The sequence below is a fragment of the Cherax quadricarinatus genome, chromosome 7 (assembly GCF_038502225.1).
Source record: "Cherax quadricarinatus isolate ZL_2023a chromosome 7, ASM3850222v1, whole genome shotgun sequence".
Taxonomy (NCBI): domain Eukaryota; kingdom Metazoa; phylum Arthropoda; class Malacostraca; order Decapoda; family Parastacidae; genus Cherax; species Cherax quadricarinatus.
The window spans coordinates 10,029,927-10,052,426 of NC_091298.1; positions in this window are offsets into that span (position 1 = coordinate 10,029,927).

Below are 22,500 nucleotides of genomic sequence, written 5' to 3' on the forward strand. Positions count from 1 at the left end.
AAAATCATTCTGAACCTAACGAAAAAAATATATTTCACTGTGTTTGTTTAGTATTAAATTATTGTAAACAAATCTAAAATATATTTAGTTAGGTTAGGCTAAAACAAATTGTTCTTGTTATAATAAGGTTAGGTAAGTTTTCTAAGATTCTTTTGGAGCAAAATTAAAAATTTTTACATTTTCATTAATGAAAAAATATATCTTTAAACGTATAAGAGAAAATTTTAGAAAGGACTTAATTTTAAACGAGTTCTTGCTAATTGACCAGTTTTACATATTCGGCACGACATATATATATATATATATATATATATATATATATATATATATATATATATATATATATATATATATATATATATATATATATATATATATATATATATATATGTATATATATATATATATATATATATATATATATATATATATATATATATATATATATATATATATATATACATATGCCATAAGTTCACAGTAAATGGGTGATATTACAATATGCAGAAAAGCAATTGTGAAAAAATATAGTGAAAGTCCAAGCACTATCATGACTTCTCACATTATCAAGGAACTATAAAAATAAAAGGTTAAGACGAAGGCATTAAAGGACGAGACTACACCTCACTGCCACCCCCAACAACACCTGACTTTTTATGATAATATAGGTAGGTAGTCAGTGACCCATGAAACACAGTTTATATTCAACCCATTCTTCTCGGTAAGCTTTCCTAATCATATTTCTTTTGTTTCCCAGTTTTCCTCAGCACTGATTAAGTCACACAAGCTGTTGTTGGGGGTGGCAGCGAGACGTAGTCTTTTTCTTATAATGCTTCTCTGTCAAACATCACTATTTGTTCACATTGGTTGTTCTCCATTGTATATATATATATATATATATATATATATATATATATATATATATATATATATATATATATATATATATATATATATATATATATATATATATATATATATATATATATATATATATATATATATATATATATATATATATATTTTATCACACTTGCCGATTCCCACCAAGGCAGGGTGGCCCGAAAAAGAAAAACTTTCACCATCATTCACTCCATCACTGTCTTGCCAGAAGGGTGCTTTACACTACAGTTTTTAAACTGCAACATTAACACCCCTCCTTCAGAGTGCAGGCACTCTGTACTTCCCATCTCCAGGACTCAAGTCCGGCCTGCCGGTTTCCCTGAACCCCTTCATAAATGTTACTTTGCTCACACTCCAACAGCATGTCAAGTATTAAAAACCATTTGTCTCCATTCACTCCTATCAAACCCGCTCACGCATGCCTGCTGGAAGTCCAAGCCCCTCGCACACAAAACCTCCTTTACCCCCTCCCTCCAACCTTTCCTAGGCCGACCCCTACCCCGCCTTCCTTCCACTACAGACTGATACACTCTTGAAGTTATTCTGTATCGCTTCATTCTCTCCACATGTCCGAACCACCTCAACAACCCTTCCTCAGCCCTCTGGACAACAGTTTTGGTAATCCCGCACCTCCTCCTAACTTCCAAACTACGAATTCTCTGCATTATATTCACACCACACATTGCTCTCAGACATGACATCTCCACTGCCTCCAGCCTTCTCCTCGCTGCAACATTCATCACCCATGCTTCACACCCATATAAGAGCGTTGGTAAAACTATACTCTCATACATTCCCCTCTTTACCTCCAAGGACAAAGTTCTTTGTCTCCACAGACTCCTAAGTGCACCACTCACCCTTTTCCCCTCATCAATTCTATGATTCACCTCATCTTTCATAGACCCATCCGCTGACACGTCCACTCCCAAATATCTGAATACATTCACCTCCTCCATACTCTCTCCCTCCAATCTGATATCCAATCTTTCATCACCTAATCTTTTTGTTATCCTCATAACCTGACTCTTTCCTGTATTCACTTTCAATTTTCTTCTTTTGCACACCCTACCAAATTCATCCACCAATCTCTGCAACTTCTCTTCAGACTCTCCCAAGAGCACAGTGTCATCAGCAAAGAGCAACTGTGACAACTCCCACTTTATGTGTGATTCTTTATCTTTTAACTCCACGCCTCTTGCCAAGATCCTCGCATTTACTTCTCTTACAACCCCATCTATAATTATATTAAACAGCCACGGTGACATCACACATCCTTGTCTAAGGCCTACTTTTACTGGGAAATAATTTCCCTCTTTCCTACATACTCTAACTTGAGCCTCACTATCCTCGTAAAAACTCTTCACTGCTTTCAGTAACCTACCTCCTACACCATACACCTGCAACATCTGCCACATTGCCCCCTTATCCACCCTGTCATACTCCTTTTCCAAATCCATAAATACCACAAAGACCTCTTTAGCTATATCTAAATACTGTTCACTTATATGTTTCACTGTAAACACCTGGTCCACACACCCCCTACCTTTCCTAAAGCCTCTTTGTTCATCTGCTATCCTATTCTCCGTCTTACTCTTAATTCTTTCAATAATAACTCTACCATACACTTTGCCAGGTATACTCAACAGACTTATCCCCCTATAATTTTTGCACTCTCTTTTATCCTGTTTGCCTTTATACAAAGGAACTATGCATGCTCTCTGCCAATCCCTAGGTACCTTACCCTCTTCCATACATTTATTAAATAATTGCACCAACCACTCCAAAACTATATCCCCACCTGCTTTTAACATTTCTATCTTTATCCCATCAATCCAATTTATATCTATATATATATATATATATTTATATATATATATATATATATATATATATATATATATATATATATTATATATATTAATATATATTATATATATATTATATATAATATATATATATTATACATATATACTATATATATATATATATATATATATATATATATATATATATATATATAAAGATACGTATATATATATATATATATATATATATATATATATATATATATATATATATATATATATATATATATATATATATATATATATATATATATATATATATATTTATTTATATATATATAGGGGAAAGGGGGACAAAAGAGACTGTAAAAATTATAGAGGAATAAGTTTACTGAGTATACCAAGAAAAGTGTACGGTAGGGTTATTATTGGAAGAATTAGAGGTAAGACAGAATGTAGAACTGCGGATGAGCAAGGAGGTTTTAGAGTTGGTAGGGGATGTGTAGATCAAGTGATTACATTGAAGCATATATGTGAACAGTATTTAGATAAAGGTAGGGAAGTTTTTATTGCATTTATGGATTTAGAAAAGGCATATGATAGAGTGGATAGGGGAACAATGTGGCAGATGTTGCAAGTATATGGAATAGGTGGTAAGTTACTAAATGCTGTAAAGAGCTTTTATGAGGATAGTGAGGTTCAGGTTAGGGTGTGTAGAAGAGACGGAGACTACTTCCCGATAAAAGTAGGTCTTAGACAGGGATGTGTAAGGTCACCATGGTTGTTTAATATATTTATAGATGGGGTTGTAAAAGAAGTAAATGCTAGGGTGTTCGGGAGAGGGGTGGGATTAAATTATGGGGAATTAAATAAAAAATGGGAAGTGACACAGATACTTTTTGCTGATGATACTGTGCTTATGGGAGATTCTAAAGAAAAATTGCAAAGGTTAGTGGACGAATTTGGGAGTGTGTGTAAAGGTAGAAAGTTGAAAGTGAACATAGACAAGAGTAAGGTGATGAGGGCATCAAATGATTTAGATAAAGAAAAATTGGAAATCAAATTGGGGAGGAGGAGTATGGAAGAAGTGAATGTTTTCAGATATTTGGGAGTTGACGTGTTGGCGGATGGATTTATGAATGATGAGGTTAATCATAGAATTGATGAAGGAAAAAATGTGAGTGGTGCATTGGGGTATATGTGAAGGGAAAAAATGTTTCTATGGAGGCAAAGAAGGGAATGTATGAAAGCATATTAGTACCAACACTCTTATATGGGTGTGAAGCTTGGGTTGTAAATGCTGTAGCGAGGAGGCGGTTGGAGGCAGTGGAGATGTCCTGTCTAAGGGCAATGTGTGGTGTGAATATTATGCAGAAAATTCTGAGTGTGGAAATTAGGAGAAGGTGTGGAGTTAATAAAAGTATTAGTCATAGGGCTGAAGAGGGTTTGTTGAGGTGGTTTGGTCATTTAGAGAGAATGGATCAAAGTAGAATGACATGGAGAGCGTATAAATCTGTAGGGGAAGGAAGGCGGGGTAGGGGTCATCCTCGAAAAGGTTGGAGGGAGGGGGTGAAAGGGGCTTTGTGGGCGAGGAGCTTGGACTTCCAGCAAGCGTGTGTGAGCGTGTTAGATAGGAGTGAATGGAGACGAATGGTATTTGGGACCTGACGAGCTGTTGGAGTGTGAGCAGGGTAATATTTAGTGAAGGGATTCAGGGAAACCGGTTATTTTAAATACACGGACTTGAGTCCTGGAAATTGGAGGTACAATGCCTGCACTCTAAAGGAGGGGTCTGGGATATTGGCAGCTTGGAGGGATATATTGCGTATTTTTATACGTATATACTTCTAAGCTGTTGTATTCTTAGCACCACTGCAAAAACAGTGATTATGTGTGAGTGAGGTGAAAGTGTTGAATGATGATGAAAGTATTTTCTTTTTGGGGATTTTCTTTCTTTTTGGGTCACCCTGCCTCGGTGCCTATTCGGCACGACATATATATGTATATATATATATATATGTATATATATATATATATATATACATATATATATATATATATATATATATATATATATATATATATATATATATATATATATATATATATATATATATATACATATATATGTCGTGCCGAATAGGCAGAACTTGCGATCTTGTTTTAAATAGCAACGATCATCTTGCCATATAGGACAAGCGAAAATTTGTGTATGCAATAATTTCTCCAAAATCATTCTGAACCTAACGAAAAAAATATATTTTACTGTGTTTGTTTAGTATTAAATTATTTTAAACAAATCTAAAATATATTTAGTTGGGTTAGGCTAAAATAAATTGTTCTTGTTATAATAAGTTTAGGTAAGTTTTCAAAGATTCTTTTGGAACAAAATTAATTTTTTTTTCATTAACATTAATGAAAAAAATATATCTTCAAACGTATAAGAAAATATTTTAGAAAGGACTTAATTTTAAATGAGTTCTTGCTAATTGACCAGTTTTACATATTCTGCACGACATATATATATATATATATATATATATATATATATATATATATATATATATATATATATATATATATATATATGTATATATATATATATATATATATATATATATATATATACATATATATATATATATATACATGTATATATATATATATATATATATATATATATGTCGTGCCGAATAGGCAGAACTTGCGATCTTGGCTTAAATGGCAACGCTCATCTTGCCATATAGGGCAAGCGAAAATTTGTGTATGCAGTAATTTCGCCAAAATCATTCTGAACCTAACAAAAAAATATATTTCACTGTGTTTGTTTAGTATTAAATTACTGTAAACAAATCTAAAATATATATATTTGGGTTAGGCTAAAATAAATTGTTCTTGTTATAATAAGGTTAGATAAGTTTTCTAAGATTCTTTTGGTGCAAAATTAATTTTTTTTTCAGTAACATTAATGAAAAAAAATATATATCTTTAAACGTATAAGAGAAAGTTTTAGAAAAGACTTAATTTTAAATAAGTTCTTGCTAATTGACCAGTTTTACATATTCGGCACGACACACACACACACACACACACACACACACACACACACACACATATATATATATATATATATATATATATATATATATATATATATATATATATATATATATATATATATATATAAAAGGCACACTACTGTGACTGGAACAATACACAACCTGCACATAGGAGAGGAGCTCACGATGACGTATCGGTTCGACTTGGACCATTTACAAAGTCCAAGTCCGACCGAAACGTCGTCGGAAGCTTCTCTCTCCTATGTGCGGGTTATTTATGTGTGTGTGTTTATGAATATAGGTAAAACTGGTCTAGAACTCATTTAAATTAAGTTAGGGTAAATATGCCGACACCACACATTTTCAAGACCTACCCACCATGAGCCTATTAGCCTATTTTCGTGCTAGTAATTCATGAGACGCCGTTAATCATTAAATGATCATGACTGAACCAACCTTTAGTCGACTTATAACGAGCTTATATTTGTCCAGAAAACAACATTCATCGTCAGTCTGAATAAGTCAATATTCAAGTAAATGTTATGTGTTTTCTTCCGCTTAATAAAATAGGATTCAAGATCGCAACATTCAGAAAATGACTTGTTAAAAATAACTTTTTATCATGTTTCTAGTCCACCTTGTGACCTGTTTCCAGTCCACTTTGTGACCTGTTTCCAGTCCACCTTGTGACCTGTTTCCAGTCCACCTTGTGACCTGTTTCCAGTCCACTTTGTGGCCTGTTTCCAGTCCACCTTGTGACCTGTTTCCAGTCCACCTTGTGACCTGTTTCCAGTCCACTTTGTGGCCTGTTTCCAGTCCACCTTGTGACCTGTTTCCAGTCCACCTTGTGACCTGTTTCCAGTCCACTTTGTGACCTGTTTCCAGTCCACTTTGTGGCCTGTTTCCAGTCCACCTTGTGACCTGTTTCCAGTCCACCTTGTGACCTGTTTCCAGTCCACTTTGTGACCTGTTTCCAGTCCACTTTGTGGCCTGTTTCCAGTCCACCTTGTGACCTGTTTCCAGTCCACCTTGTGACCTGTTTCCAGTCCACCTTGTGACCTGTTTCCAGTCCACCTTGTGACCTGCTTCCAGTCCACCTTGTGACCTGCTTCCAGTCCACTTTGTGACCTGTTTCCAGTCCACTTTGTGACCTGTTTCCAGTCCACCTTGTGACCTGTTTCCAGTCCACTTTGTGACCTGTTTCCAGTCCACCTTGTGACCTGTTTCCAGTCCACTTTGTGACCTGTTTCCAGTCCACTTTGTGGCCTGTTTCCAGTCCACTTTGTGACCTGTTTCCAGTCCACTTTGTGGCCTGTTTCCAGTCCATTTTGTGACCTGTTTCCAGTCCACTTTGTGGCCTGTTTCCAGTTCATTTTGTGACCTGTTTCCAGTCCACTTTGTGACCTGTTTCCAGTCCACTTTGTGACCTGTTTCCAGTCCACTTTGTGACCTGTTATTTCAAAGTCAGATAACAGCGTTGGCCTCCTTTGCATTTCTTATAATATAGAGTGTATAAAATATTTTGCCAACTGGTATGGAAATAAGAGCACAAGATGCAGAAGAAACGTTTATTAGGACAACGTTTTGTTCTGTGCAGAGCTTCATCACGCTATGATAAACCTCTACACAGAGCGAAACGTTGTTCCAACTGAAGTTTCTCCTGCAACTTGAGTCTTTACCTTCATTATTATAGAATATTTACGTGGCTCCAACCGAATCATGTGGGAGCAATATCTCTTATAATGCTATTTAAAAAAGAACACTAAATGTATAAGACACAACACAAAAATAAAATATAATGTCGAAAAGCATCCCTTTTTGGAGGAGAAAATGTGTAAGACAATGTGAAGATTCAGAGTATCTTCATAGATGAAACGAATTTAATCCCACAACAGCCAGCCGAAATGAAGTCCAATGAAATATTCAAAGAGTAAATAAATAGGATTCAAGATCGCAAAATTCAGAAAATGACTTGTTAAAAATTACTTTTTACCATGTTTCTAGTCCACCTTGTGACCTGTTTCCATTCCACTTTGTGACCTGTTTCCAGTCGACTTTATGACCTGTTTCCAGTCGACTTTGTGACCTGTTTCCAGTCGACCTTGTGACCTGTTTCCATTCCACTTTGTGACCTGTTTCCAGTCGACTTTGTAACCTGTTTCCAGTCGACTTTATGACCTGTTTCCAGTCGACTTTGTGACCTGTTTCCAGTCCACCTTGTGATCTGTTTCCATTCCACTTTGTGACCTGTTTCCAGTCGACTTTGTAACCTGTTTCCAGTCGACTTTATGACCTGTTTCCAGTCGACTTTGTTACCCCTTTCCAGTCCACTTTGTGACCTGTTTCCAGTCCACTTTGTGACCTGTTGAGGGTATTAACAAAATAGAATCATTTGAGCTATCATGAAGCGGTTTATAAGAAGCAGAAAACTGAGTTATCCAATCTTGCCAGTCTGGGAGATAATATTTGAAGAATGCTAACTAGATCGTAAATGGAAAATTTTTGGAAAATTTTACTTGGATAATTTTCCTGGCATTTAGTAAGTGTAACAAGGAAAAATCCTTTAAACTATAAGTCTGCCTCTCTGACAAGTGTTGTTTAAAAATACTTGACAAAACTATTAGAGAAAAGCGATAAAACAGTAGAAGCTACAAAATCTTCTATCAGTCACTTTGGTTACTGCTCACAAAATTTCCATCCATCTCATTTTTCTACCTACTAGGATAAAATCACATAAATTATTCAATAAATAAATAAATATAATGTATTCATATTTCAAGAAAGTTGTTGATAGTTCCTCATGAAAAAACTTAACTGATAACTGCAAAACATAGGAGATATAAGGGAAATTTATTACAATATATCATAGATTTTCTGTTTGAAAGGACGAGAAGAGTAATAAGAGGAAAAATATCTTCTTGGTAAAACTTCCTCAGAGGGGCCAGACGAGAGGCTTCCACATGCCTCGAAATGATTTTTTAATTCATATATGAGTTTCTGGAAGAAATATAAAGTATATAATAAATTTTTCAGGCTATGTAAAGATCGACTGCAAATTAAGTAATAAAAATTACTAAATCCTTACAATGCAAGTTAAGAAATAAAAGTACCTTAATCCTTACAAGATGACTAGGACAAATTGAGAAATGAAGTAGTAGATAGATGATGGACTTTAACGTAAATACGTGTCATGTAATGGACATGGGAGCAAACAGTAATAAAAAGCTTAAAAGAAAAAAAAAGTATGCGTGAAAAAATATTGGAAACGTTAACGAGAGGGAAACGAGCTTAAAGAAAATATTGTCCCCGGAAGATCTCATACGTGAAATCTTGAGAAGCTCATATATTATTCTGATATCAAAATAGCTTTCACATGTATGGAAAAATTGCTTAAAAAGCCGTTTATTTTTACAAGTCTTGCAAAATAAAGTTGTATTGTTGTGCTCACTTCAAATAAAGGTTTTCTGCATAAATTACGCTCTAAAGACGTTACGAAAAGGTTTCGAAATAAATTTTAATAAATGAGCTTCGATGAAGAGCTGAAAGACACTTAAATTCTCTCGTTAGTTGTTAGAGGGAAAGAGGATATATGGTAATAATATACAAGATAATGTTATACGTTGCAGGAAGAGGAGAGGTGAGTTCCTTAAGTCATCAACAAGGAACCACAAGGAGCCAGTTGTAAACTGAGAAAAAATGACCATAGTTCTGCTCCTGTAATCTCACTTACACACACACACACACACACACACACACACACACTCATATATGAATAATTACCTAATTTCCCGTACTTTCAGACGTGCACACAAGCCATACAAGGCTACACACAAGGTGATAAACACACGGAGACATACGACATCAAATCCCAATGGAGTCCCAGTTATGTTTACCTTTCTAAAGCGTCGCCTTCTCCAGGAAAATTCAGGCAGCGGTGTATGGAAAAACAACAGTATTTTAACTAATCTCACCCATAAGAATGTTTACAAGCATTTTTAACAGGGAAGAATTTCTCGGTCAGGCAGCATAAGGACACATTCATGCTCCATATAAACAAACAGGCAGCATACGTGCAGCATAGGGGAGATAAGGCAGCAACACATGTAACATATTTCTCATTAAACAGACACTTGCTACTCAAATGTTTTCATACACGTTGTTGTGGTAGCATATTTGTCAGGACATGTCGAGTGTTTGTGGAAAAGATTAATTTTTTATATTTTTTTTATTACCTGTTTTTTTTTTCATTTGGTTTGATGCTTATTTGTTTTTCTCGCGGATTATATGAAGGTTATAATTTTTTTTATTAGAGATTAATAAAAATACTCCTTTACTGTCGAGAGAAAATGCGTGTAAATGTTTTACTCCCTCTAATACACACACACACATGCGTACATGCCCCACATACACAGAGAGTCATTCATCCACCCACCAATAAGTCTTATTGGCCAAGTCACACATCTGCACGTAAATAAAAACCAATTCTTTTCCTTAAAAAAAAAAGAAAACCAAGTTTTCGGTTTTCTACCTGACCTTGCTCATTCACAGTCGCGTAAAAATCCAACGGGACTTTTACCATCTGAATATTATAATTAATGAACTATGATTGCTTCTGGTTTGTGTGTAAACGAGGTCTCCGAAAACATGTTTGTAAATATATCGATTGATCAGGCGGCGCACAATTGCTCTCGGTAATGTGATGCAATGTATAAGAATAAATTGTGGGTTTTTTGTCATATCAAAGTAGAGTGAAGTACTTTAAAGGACCCTCTATTGGGTTATATTATATTATGTGAAAGTTATAGAAGGAATATAATGGGGTCTATTGTTATTTTTATTATTCTTATTGTCATTATTATTATTATTATTATTATTATTATTATTATTATTATTATTATTATTGTCATTATTCTTATTCTTATTATTATTGTTGTTAGTGTTTGTATTATTTTTCCTCTTCTTCTTCTTCTTATTATTATTATTATTATCATTATTGGTGTTTGCATTATTATTATAATTAGTGTTTATAATATTATTTTTATTATTATATTCCTCGGGAAGCCCTAAACCTGTAGGGAATACGAGGTAGTCAGGCCTAATTAAACTAGAGGACACCTCAAATTCCTTGGAATAAAAACTCTTCACCGACAAGGAGAAAAGAGTTTATTGGTGATTGTAGAATTTCTAGGCTATCAAATTTTTGACAATTTCCTGGATCAGTCATAAGAAGAGGAACATAAATATTGAAGAACACTACGATAGGCCTATTGTTCCATCCTGAGGCGGCTACCGCCTCAAAGATGAATATGGAGAGGCTACCCACTCCATACCCCCCACTACAGGATGGGTATGGAGTAACTACAGTTCATATTATGGGTATGGGTGAATATCTCCTCCCCTCCACTCCCATCAGCATAGGCAAAGGGCGCATAATATAGTTACCTAACTAACTTTAGGCCCAATTCTATTTAGAAATCTACATTAGAGCTTTCCTAGGATTTTTATATTTAATAACTTTCGTCAATGAGCTTTCCAATACAAATATCTATATTTTCTTATAATTAAGATATTTTTTTATTATTTTTGCTTATTCATAATTTTTTCATTAGCTGCTACTTTCACGAGAATTATGTTTCCTAAACTGGCGGTATCTGGGAACTGCTCTTCCTATGTGTCTTTTTCGTTTATGTGTCATTCTTATACGTTTCTTTTGCTATAGATGTATTTTTCCCTCTATTTTCGTACGGTTGTATTTTACTTCATGTGCCTTTTCCTATATTTATTTTTCTGTAGATCTGTCCTGCCTACATATGTTTTCCTACATATGTCTTTTCACTATATGAGCTGCTTTTTCAATGTGTTTTCCTATATGTGTCTTTACATGTACATTTTTTGCTTTATGTGTCTTTCTTTCTATGTGTTTTCCCCAACATATTTTCTTACAATTGTCTGAATGTCGTTTCTGTTACAAATACAAAAGGGTACAGTATTGCAATAATAAAGTCTGAGCACAGTATATTTACACTGAGAGGTGTATCTCTCAGTGCATATACACTGAGAAGTGTGTGTATCTCTCAGTGTATATGTACCGAGAGGTGTGTGTATCTCTCAGTGTATATACACTGAGAGGTGTGTGTATCTCTCAGTGTATATACACTGAGAGGTGTGTGTATCTCTCAGTGTATATACACTGAGAGGTGTGTGTATCTCTCAGTGTATATACACTGAGTTTACTACAATTCACTGCTTGTTTTTAGGGATTACAGTTATGTTTTGAGTAGGGTTGTATTTGATAGCAAATGTTAGGTAAGTCTTCTAAATGAGCTGAAATTGCTTGTGAAGTACAATGGCAAATGTGAGAAATCACAATATAACACGTGACTGTAAATATAATACAAATACCACTGTGAAAAAAATACCCTGTGAAATACAGAGATACATGGAAGAAGACACAATAAAACGAGCGATTGCAAATATAATTAAAATACCACTGTGAAAAAATAAACAGAAAAACATGGGCGATTTCATGTGCTTACACTCACATCTTCATTCGTCTGAAGATGAGTGTGTAATCTCACGAAAGCGCTCAAGATTTCCTGTTAATTTTCATCAGTGTTGTATTTATTTTTACACTGATATATCTTAACCTATCATTGTAAAAGTGATCTGTAAATGTAAAATAAAAAAAAAAAAATAAAGGCGACAGGCATCCTTCATGACCCTCGTGTAGTCAATAAGTTTTATATCTCATAAACCTTACCAAGAAATTTCGTCAACGTTGTTGGTAACATTTTCATAGAATTGGTTTAGCAAAAATTTCTGTAACCGATGTAATAATCTTCAGAATAATTCTTTGTTACTAGAACTCGCATACATTTCTTCTTCCTTCCATTCCATCTTCTTTTTATTCTTATTATTCATTATTATTTTATTATTATTATTATATTATAATCATAATCCTCATTATTATTATTACTATTATTTCTATTTTTATTACTATTATTTTTGTTACTATTATTATTTTTATTACTATTATTTTTATTATTATTACTGTTATTATCTTCGGAAACACCAAACCCGTAGGGGTCACACAACACCCTGGAAATGGTAGTAATTCACGTTTAATTCAAGGAAAGGGTGGACAGGTTCCAATCCCTTGTATCAAGAACCCATCATCAGCAACGAGGGATCCTTCACCTCCTGCCTTGATTATTAGAGGATATTGAACTATTTATTCCTCAAGTTTCTTATAACTCTTCCTAAGTGGTGCCTTGATGTCTATGAGGAGAGGGGGAGGGGCTCTTGTTCTCAGGAGTTAGAGTTATTGTCCCCTTCTAGGGAACAAACTTGATTGCCTTCCATTCCACAGCTATTCATGATAATGATAATGCTAATATATATAACAATAATGATAATACTACTAATAATAAAAATAATAATAATCATAATAATAACAATAATAATAATCATAATAATAACAATAATAATAATCATAATAATAACAATAATAATAATCATAATAATAATAATCTAATAATTCTACAAGCTTTTTTCTCTTAACTTACTCTGATAATTCTTTGATAATGTAATATAACTCAGCACTATGATTATATACACGCTGCATAGACTCGAAATACATTCCTAAAACAGCAAAAGTATTAAATAATTTAGAAACTCTGGTATATTATATTGATACAAAAGTCTGACTGCTCATCAACAGTACGTGTTCATAATTAATTCAAGGAATCACTGTCTCCACCAGCTTAGAATACGTGGCCGAAATAACAATGGAGAACAGGTTCCGCTGCCACAAGAACATTGGAAAACAAGTTCCTGTGACTAATATTCGATGCAAGAACATTGGAGAAGACGATACTTTACCGTCAGGAGTTAAGAAATTGTGTTAGGTTGCCCTGACATCCCTGGACAACAACTTGCATCGTTCAGGTTATAGATCACCAGAGAACACCAGAGAACATTTTTCGTTACCATAAGAACATTTTCCATTGCCGTAAGAACATTGGAGATTATGTTTCACTGCCAGAATAACATTGGAGAACAAGTGTTGTCGTAATCACATTGGAAAACAAATTTCGTTGCTATAATAATACTTAAAAAAAAAGTCTATTAGTGTAGTATTATTGCAGAAAAAAATTTCGTTGCCACAATAACACTGCAAAAACTATCGTTGCCGTTAACATTGGAGAACATATTTCTTTACAATAATAACATTAAAAGAACACGTTTCGTTACCATAATAACTGAAGAACAGAAGAAACTCACACTGCGTTCGTGTTTCCTGGTTTTCGTGTTTGTGTGTGGTTTGTATTTGCGTTTGTCTGTGTATATGTGGTTTGTATATGTTTGAATGGCTGAATTTGTGTTTTGCACGTTTCGTTTGTGCAATTGTTTTTTGTGTATGAGTGTGTTTGTGTAATTGTTGTTTTTGCATGATTGTGTTTGTGTAATTGTGTATAAGTGTGTGTGTGTAATTGTTGCTTGTGCATGAATGTGTTTGTGTAATTGTTGCTTGTGCATGAATGTGTTTGTGTAATTGTTTGGGTATGAGTGTGTTTGTAAGTATACTGGTGTGTGTGATTTGTGTATGCGTGTGTGTGTGTAATTTGTGTCGTGTGTCTGGGCATGTGACCTGTGTTCCTGTGAGCGATTTGTGTGTGTTTCGGCATTTTGAACTTAGAATCCCTTTATCTAGCTGTTTGCAAATCTCGGTCTCTAGTTCCTGGGCCCTCTAACCATAAACCTACCTGGTTGATGCTTGCCCATATTTCTTTTTCGAATTTGCAAAGTCTAGGTGAATATAACTTATTTGTCTGTCTCAGGTTTAGAGGACAGAGGGTCGAGCTTTCACCACTTATATAATATAATAATATAATATAATATAATATAATATAATAATAATAATAATAATAATAATAATAATAATAATAATAATAATAATAATAATAATAATAATAATAATAATAATAATAATAATAATAATAATAATAATAATAATATTTACTTACTAATTTATGCATGTGATACAACAGCTAAAATTCGTCACCTAATGACCACTTCTCGACGCCTTTATATACGCCTCGAGATAAAAGGTTAAAAGAATCAGATTCTTTGCTGTTGGTAAGAACATTAGCGACCTTGCTGGCACCGCAGCTGTCATAAATATCTTCACTGAAGAGGCAGTGATGCTTCGACTAAATTAGCCTCTGGGGTTCGCTCAAGACTGAAGCATCTACTCACATAACGAGTTATTACGTCAATGGCCTATCGGAAGGTGTGGCATTGAAAACCGTTTCATCGAGTCAATGCAAAAATGTATAAAAATACGTAAATGAAACATTAGGAAAGGTAGGTGAGAGCATGTAAACTCCCTGCTGAATTTACTTCTTGAGATTGTGAAGGTAGCAGAGCACCGGAGGCGTCCTACTGGTTAGTTCTATTTTATTGTCGACTGGTTTGGAGTAAGAAATTGTTTCTTCCATTCGTTTCGGCTTGAGAAAATGTTGTTAGTGTTTCCGAGATTGTTCATCAGGGGACTCGTCTCGTCTCACTTCCCTTCTGTCTACTAGCTAGGGAAATCACCAGGGAATGACCAGCGAGGCTTGCGTCTGGTTCCTCGATGACCGCACTCTGGCATATACAGAAGAGTCCACGTTGCTGGATTTCTTTTCGAAAAAAAAATCACAGGCAGAGGCTTTGGGTCTCGCCCTCTTACCTTACAAACAGAAATGATCTCAAACCAAAAACCTTAACCAGGAGCCTCACTAATAGTATTTTGCTAAGCGTCTGTATGTTTCAGGCACAGGTGTCCACTGAAAGAGAAGAAAAGAGGGTAAAGGAAGAAAGAGAGGGTAGTTGTTCCCTTGAATCAGTCCTGAGTCAAGAATAAAATCCTGTATTGATGATGTCTTGTTCCTTCCCTTTCTCAGTGAAAGTCTTGCCTTTCCCTTGAAATGCATGGAAAACTTCAAGGAAAGGCCATGGTTCCAGGGCCACTGTCACATTATTGGAGAATAAAATAATAGCCCGAATATGTTAGAACAAATAAAAGATTTGGAAAATGCCAATGCATTGTACCTTCTCACAAGGAGCATGAGCATGTCCAAGCCAAGTTGAGCATCGGCCATCAACAGCCAATATGAATTTACATCGGTCTTCTGAAGCATTTATAAAAATGCTCAAAAATTTCTTATAAGACTGTCAATGGCATCATACTCAGCTTCCAATTAGATTCGGCTGGAAAAGATGCCCGTAAGCGACAGTGTTGGCATTTTCTGCAGTCTGTTTCTCTTGTAATGAAATGCTTCTTGGTGGTAGGGGAAGTAGACTGGCAGTTTTGTAATGGACTATTATTTCTGCCTTAACTAGTTAAAGTTTCTTTATTTGCTGCTAGATTTAAGGCAGAGGTCGGCAAACAATTTTTTTGAGTATAACCCCAAAACAAATTTGTGTACAGCGAAATTACCCACCAGACTTGAAAGTTCACAGAATCCGGAAAACATAAGGAGCATTCAAATTCAAAATAGTTTATTGAATCCATTTGTAAATATAAAAAAAACAGTCATAAAAGCTGAAATGTATGTATTATACGCCATAAAGTAAATTTTAAAATAAAACATAAAATTAACAGAACAATAAGATGAAAAATAAACTGCATGAAAAAATTGGTAACAGACAAATTTAATAACAATCTCATTAGGGAACTAAAGAATTTAACTGAAAACATTTTCACTTCAGGTTTTGGAGAAATGATGTTTCATTTTTGATACATCAAAATTAGGGCTTTTTGACATCAGAACACTTTGGATGCTGTCTTCGGCGTTCAACCGATTTCTGTAGTTTGTTTTTTAAGTTAATGAGAGTGGAAAAATCCTTGTTTGCAAAGACAGGCAGTTGCATAACGGCAGCAATATTTTCATCACTTGTGTGCAGTTTTGAAAGCCTTTGCAGCTCTTGACATCCAAAAAAAGGAAGATGTGGGTTGTTCTGAAATGCAGCGCTTCATTGTTGAAGCGAAGTTCAAGAACTGCCTCTGCCTATCCTTTAGGTTCTTCTGGTACATCAACAATTTCATAGTTGAAGGGATTCGCAACCCAACTCACAGTATGTGAGCCTTCACGACCTTCACTGTTACCCATTTGAGATAATTTACCCCGGTTCCCCAACCTCTGATTTATGGAATTGCACCAGGTATTATTTTGCAAGGTAGTAAGCTTCTGGTTTAGGTGGCAGTTGACACCCAAAGCTTTTTTCTTTGAAATATATAGGGTTACGGTCAATCTTACTGGTAATATTTGATCTAGTAAGGAAATGAATAAAATTTTCCTGACTCGTGTGTAAATAGGAATAATGTCATTTACAGACTTCGATAACCACTTTTGTTGCAGGTAATGTGCTTCATACATACAAAAGTAGTGGAGAAGAATTTCAAAAACATTTGTATCTTTGGAGAAAGCAATAACTCTTTTTTAAACTCATTCAACAGCGTGAAAAAATGTGGGACCAACCTCAGTGTAACTTTCTCAGCAGGACTCCTTCTTTTATTAGTGTTGGAGGAAACTGACTTCATTATCTGGTAGCTCACGACTCAAGTTGATAATTTGTGGTAAAGGTGGTTCTGATTCTTGTAGGCACAAACTGAAAGCGTTCTGTAGCAGTCTTTCATTTTCTGTAGATTTCACAAGCCCGTCTATTTGAACTTAGGTTTGATTTGATGCAGATATTTTGGTTACTGAAAGAGGTGTAATCGAAGCTCTTCTTTCTATTATTGACAGAGTTGACAAAGTAACTGTCAAAAACCTAATCACTTTGACCCAAGTCGTTGACTTAACCAGCCTTACTAGCAACTGCAGCAAACATTTCTCCAAAGGTACTTATGTCTTTCAAGAATAATTCTTATTTGGCTCATGTCATCTCTGTCATCATGTTGGAAGCGTGGTGCCATCTTGGAATTTGAAATCACATTCATCTTGCCACTTTTTCAATTTTGACTTTAGGGTTGACTGCTGGCTTTAGTTAGTTAATATGCAACTTGTAGTTAAATCATTAAAATATTATTCACTGAGAATCTTCTTTCTTCAGCAAGATTAACTAGCCACTGCGATCCGGTTATATCTCTCGAAGGGTTTGTTGGATCATTGGAACATAACTGTTGATACACAGCATCTTTGCGTATTTCTGTTACGTGTTGTACTGTCTTTCGCCCATACAGTGAACTTGTCATATTTGGTGAAGCTTTGCCAGTCTTTTGACAGATAATGCATTTGGAAATGTCAACAATGATGTCAATGGCAGGTAATCCTTGTGTTAAATTAATGCAACCTAGAGATACCATTAGTCAGTTATATTTTACCTGCAAAATATTAATGAATCAACTCATTCTAACTGTAGGTTTAGTAATAATTATCATATTTAATACTGACCACACAATTATTAATTAGTGAAGTACTATCACCAACTAAGTTAAATAAGTGAAAAATAAAATCTTTAATTTGCTTGTGATTAAAGAGACAGATTCTGCTGTTGTCTTTCAAAACAGATGCCGTGTCTTAAGGTAGTTCTAAGCTGTGGAAATGAAACTAAACCCTATTTTGTATTACTCTGTGTTGCTATTCACGAAAGCAGATTGCGAATGATAGTGATCAGACATGAGTACTTTTTACCATACGAGATTTGGGAAGCCTGTGAAGAATCTCCCCGGAATGCCACAGTTCTACTCATTTTTTCCATTCGTTTCTGCTTGTTTTAAAGGGCTCTGTAGAGAACAGCTGTCAAACATAACATTCCAGCGTGTCTTAGGAACGTGTCTTAGGAACGTGTACAAGGAACTCAGCTTGGATTCGTCATGTAAAGTTTATCAAGATCAGCATGCGCTAAAGACTACAAGCTGTACTACTAAAAGAGCTACACAGACAATATAGCCTTAAAAATACTTGAGAATTTGTCTGGTAAGGCAACAGGTAACCTGCTAGAGAGGGAGCTCCACATGCCATGGATTTCCAATTGGTTGTCCTTAAACCCTCCTCGGACACTCGCCTCAACATTCATTGCCTTGCTGCTCCTATCCTCACCGAAAATAGGCGAATCTACGGCAGAGTTTCGTCCGATAATTTTCGATCCTTACACTGGGATCTTTCTCGACATAGATAAATACGCAAAACTAAGAAAATATTGGTTTGTAGACATGAGAAAAACCCCTGACCTGAGTCTTTGTTCAGTGGTGCCGGCATTAGGAGCATGAGCATTGCAACAGTATTTGTCTAAAGATAGTAGTGAAGGAAGAGACGCCGATAACCCTGAGGTGGATCAAGGCAGCAAGCGACTCAGCCATGGTGACTCTAATATGAGGATCGTAAACAGTACATAATACTCTATGAAATATTAGAAACGGCCACCATCTGCGTCTCAGAACTGTTATTCGTTACAGAGACCTCCGTTCTTCCCCACAGCAAGAATCAGAGCATAGCTCTTGTCCCCTTTACCTGTCACTGAATCGGAAAATCTATAATGAAAAGATATTGATGGCTATTGGCCATCAGTATTGGGTCATAGATCGTGGCCTCTGGTAATATTTCTTAAATGCAATGTGTGTACCATGTCCGAGGCCTTCATTTTAGAGTTATTATGGATATATATATGTATATATATATATATATATATATATATATATATATATATATATATATATATATATACATATATATATATATATATATATATATATATATATATATATATATATATATATATATATATATATATATATATATATATATATATATATATATATATATATAAATACAAAACAACCACTGTGAAAGAGTAGTGAAATTCCAAGCGCTTTCGTGACTACTCACATTGTCAAGGAACTATGTTCCTTGACAATGTGAGTAGTCACGAAAGCGCTTGGAATTTCACTACTCTTTCACAGTGGTTGTTTTGCATAATTTAAAATCACCTGTTTACTGTGATCTTATTGTATATATATATATATATATATATATATATGTGTGTGTGTGTGTGTGTGTGTGTGTGTGTGTGTGTGTGTGTGTGTGTGTGTGTGTGTGTGTGTGTGTGTGTGTGTCGTGCCGAATAAGTAAAATTGGTCAATTAGCAAGAATTCATTTAAAATAAAGTCCTTTCTAAAAATTTCTCTTATACGTTTAAATATATATATTTTTACATATATACACACACACATCACACACACACATATATATATATATATATATATATATATATATATATATATATATATTTAATACATATTTTAAGAAAAAGAGGATAAATAAGTATACACGATATGATGTAGGGCGAAATGACAGTAGTTTGTTGGATTATGTATTGGTAGATAAAAGACTGTTGAGTAGACTTCAGGATGTACATGTTTATAGAGGGGCCACAGATATATCAGATCACTTTCTAGTTGTAGCTACACTGAGAGTAAAAGGTAGATGGGATACAAGGAGAATAGAAGCATCAGGGAAGAGAGAGGTGAAGGTTTATAAACTAAAAGAGGAGGCAGTTAGGGTAAGATATAAACAGCTATTGGAGGATAGATGGGCTAATGAGAGCATAGGCAATGGGGTCGAAGAGGTATGGGGTAGGTTTAAAAATGTAGTGTTAGAGTGTTCAGCAGAAGTTTGTGGTTACAGGAAAGTGGGTGCAGGAGGGAAGAGGAGCGATTGGTGGAATGATGATGTAAAGAGAGTAGTAAGGGAGAAAAAGTTAGCATATGAGAAGTTTTTACAAAGTAGAAGTGATGCAAGGAGGGAAGAGTATATGGAGAAAAAGAGAGAAGTTAAGAGAGTGGTGAAGCAATGTAAAAAGAGAGCAAATGAGAGAGTGGGTGAGATGTTATCAACAAATTTTGTTGAAAATAAGAAAAAGTTTTGGAGTGAGATTAACAAGTTAAGAAAGCCTAGAGAACAAATGGATTTGTCAGTTAAAAATAGGAGAGGAGAGTTATTAAATGGAGAGTTAGAGGTATTGGGAAGATGGAAGGAATATTTTGAGGAATTGTTAAATGTTGATGAAGATAGGGAAGCTGTGATTTCGTGTATAGGGCAAGGAGGAATAACATCTTGTAGGAGTGAGGAAGAGCCAGTTGTGAGTGTGGGGGAAGTTCGTGAGGCAGTAGGTAAAATGAAAGGGGGTAAGGCAGCCGGGATTGATGGGATAAAGATAGAAATGTTAAAAGCAGGTGGGGATATAGTTTTGGAGTGGTTGGTGCAATTATTTAATAAATGTATGGAAGAGGGTAAGGTACCTAGGGATTGGCAGAGAGCATGCATAGTTCCTTTGTATAAAGGCAAAGGGGATAAAAGAGAGTGCAAAAATTATAGGGGGATAAGTCTGTTGAGTGCACCTGGTAAAGTGTATGGTAGAGTTATAATTGAAAGAATTAAGAGTAAGACGGAGAATAGGATAGCAGATGAACAAGGAGGCTTTAGGAAAGGTAGGGGGTGTGTGGACCAGGTGTTTACAGTGAAACATATAAGTGAACAGTATTTAGATAAGGCTAAAGAGGTCTTTGTGGCATTTATGGATTTGGAAAAGGCGTATGACAGGGTGGATAGGGGGGCAATGTGGCAGATGTTGCAAGTGTATGGTGTAGGAGGTAGGTTACTGAAAGCAGTGAAGAGTTTTTACGAGGATAGTGAGGCTCAAGTTAGAGTATGTAGGAAAGAGGGAAATTTTTTCCCAGTAAAAGTAGGCCTTAGACAAGGATGTGTGATGTCACCGTGGTTGTTTAATATATTTATAGATGGGGTTGTAAGAGAAGTAAATGCGAGGGTCTTGGCAAGAGGCGTGGAGTTAAAAGATAAAGAATCACACACAAAGTGGGAGTTGTCACAGCTGCTCTTTGCTGATGACACTGTGCTCTTGGGAGATTCTGAAGAGAAGTTGCAGAGATTGGTGGATGAATTTGGTAGGGTGTGCAAAAGAAGAAAATTAAAGGTGAATACAGGAAAGAGTAAGGTTATGAGGATAACAAAAAGATTAGGTGATGAAAGATTGAATATCAGATTGGAGGGAGAGAGTATGGAGGAGGTGAACGTATTCAGATATTTGGGAGTGGACGTGTCAGCGGATGGGTCTATGAAAGATGAGGTGAATCATAGAATTGATGAGGGAAAAAGAGTGAGTGGTGCACTTAGGAGTCTGTGGAGACAAAGAACTTTGTCCTTGGAGGCAAAGAGGGGAATGTATGAGAGTATAGTTTTACCAACGCTCTTATATGGGTGTGAAGCGTGGGTGATGAATGTTGCAGCGAGGAGAAGGCTGGAGGCAGTGGAGATGTCATGTCTGAGGGCAATGTGTGGTGTGAATATAATGCAGAGAATTCGTAGTTTGGAAGTTAGGAGGAGGTGCGGGATTACCAAAACTGTTGTCCAGAGGGCTGAGGAAGGGTTGTTGAGGTGGTTCGGACATGTAGAGAGAATGGAGCGAAACAGAATGACTTCAAGAGTGTATCAGTCTGTAGTGGAAGGAAGGCGGGGTAGGGGTCGGCCTAGGAAGGGTTGGAGGGAGGGGGTAAAGGAGGTTTTGTGTGCGAGGGGCTTGGACTTCCAGCAGGCATGCGTGAGCGTGTTTGATAGGAGTGAATGGAGACAAATGGTTTTTAATACTTGACGTGCTGTTGGAGTGTGAGCAAAGTAACATTTATGAAGGGATTCAGGGAAACCGGCAGGCCGGACTTGAGTCCTGGAGAT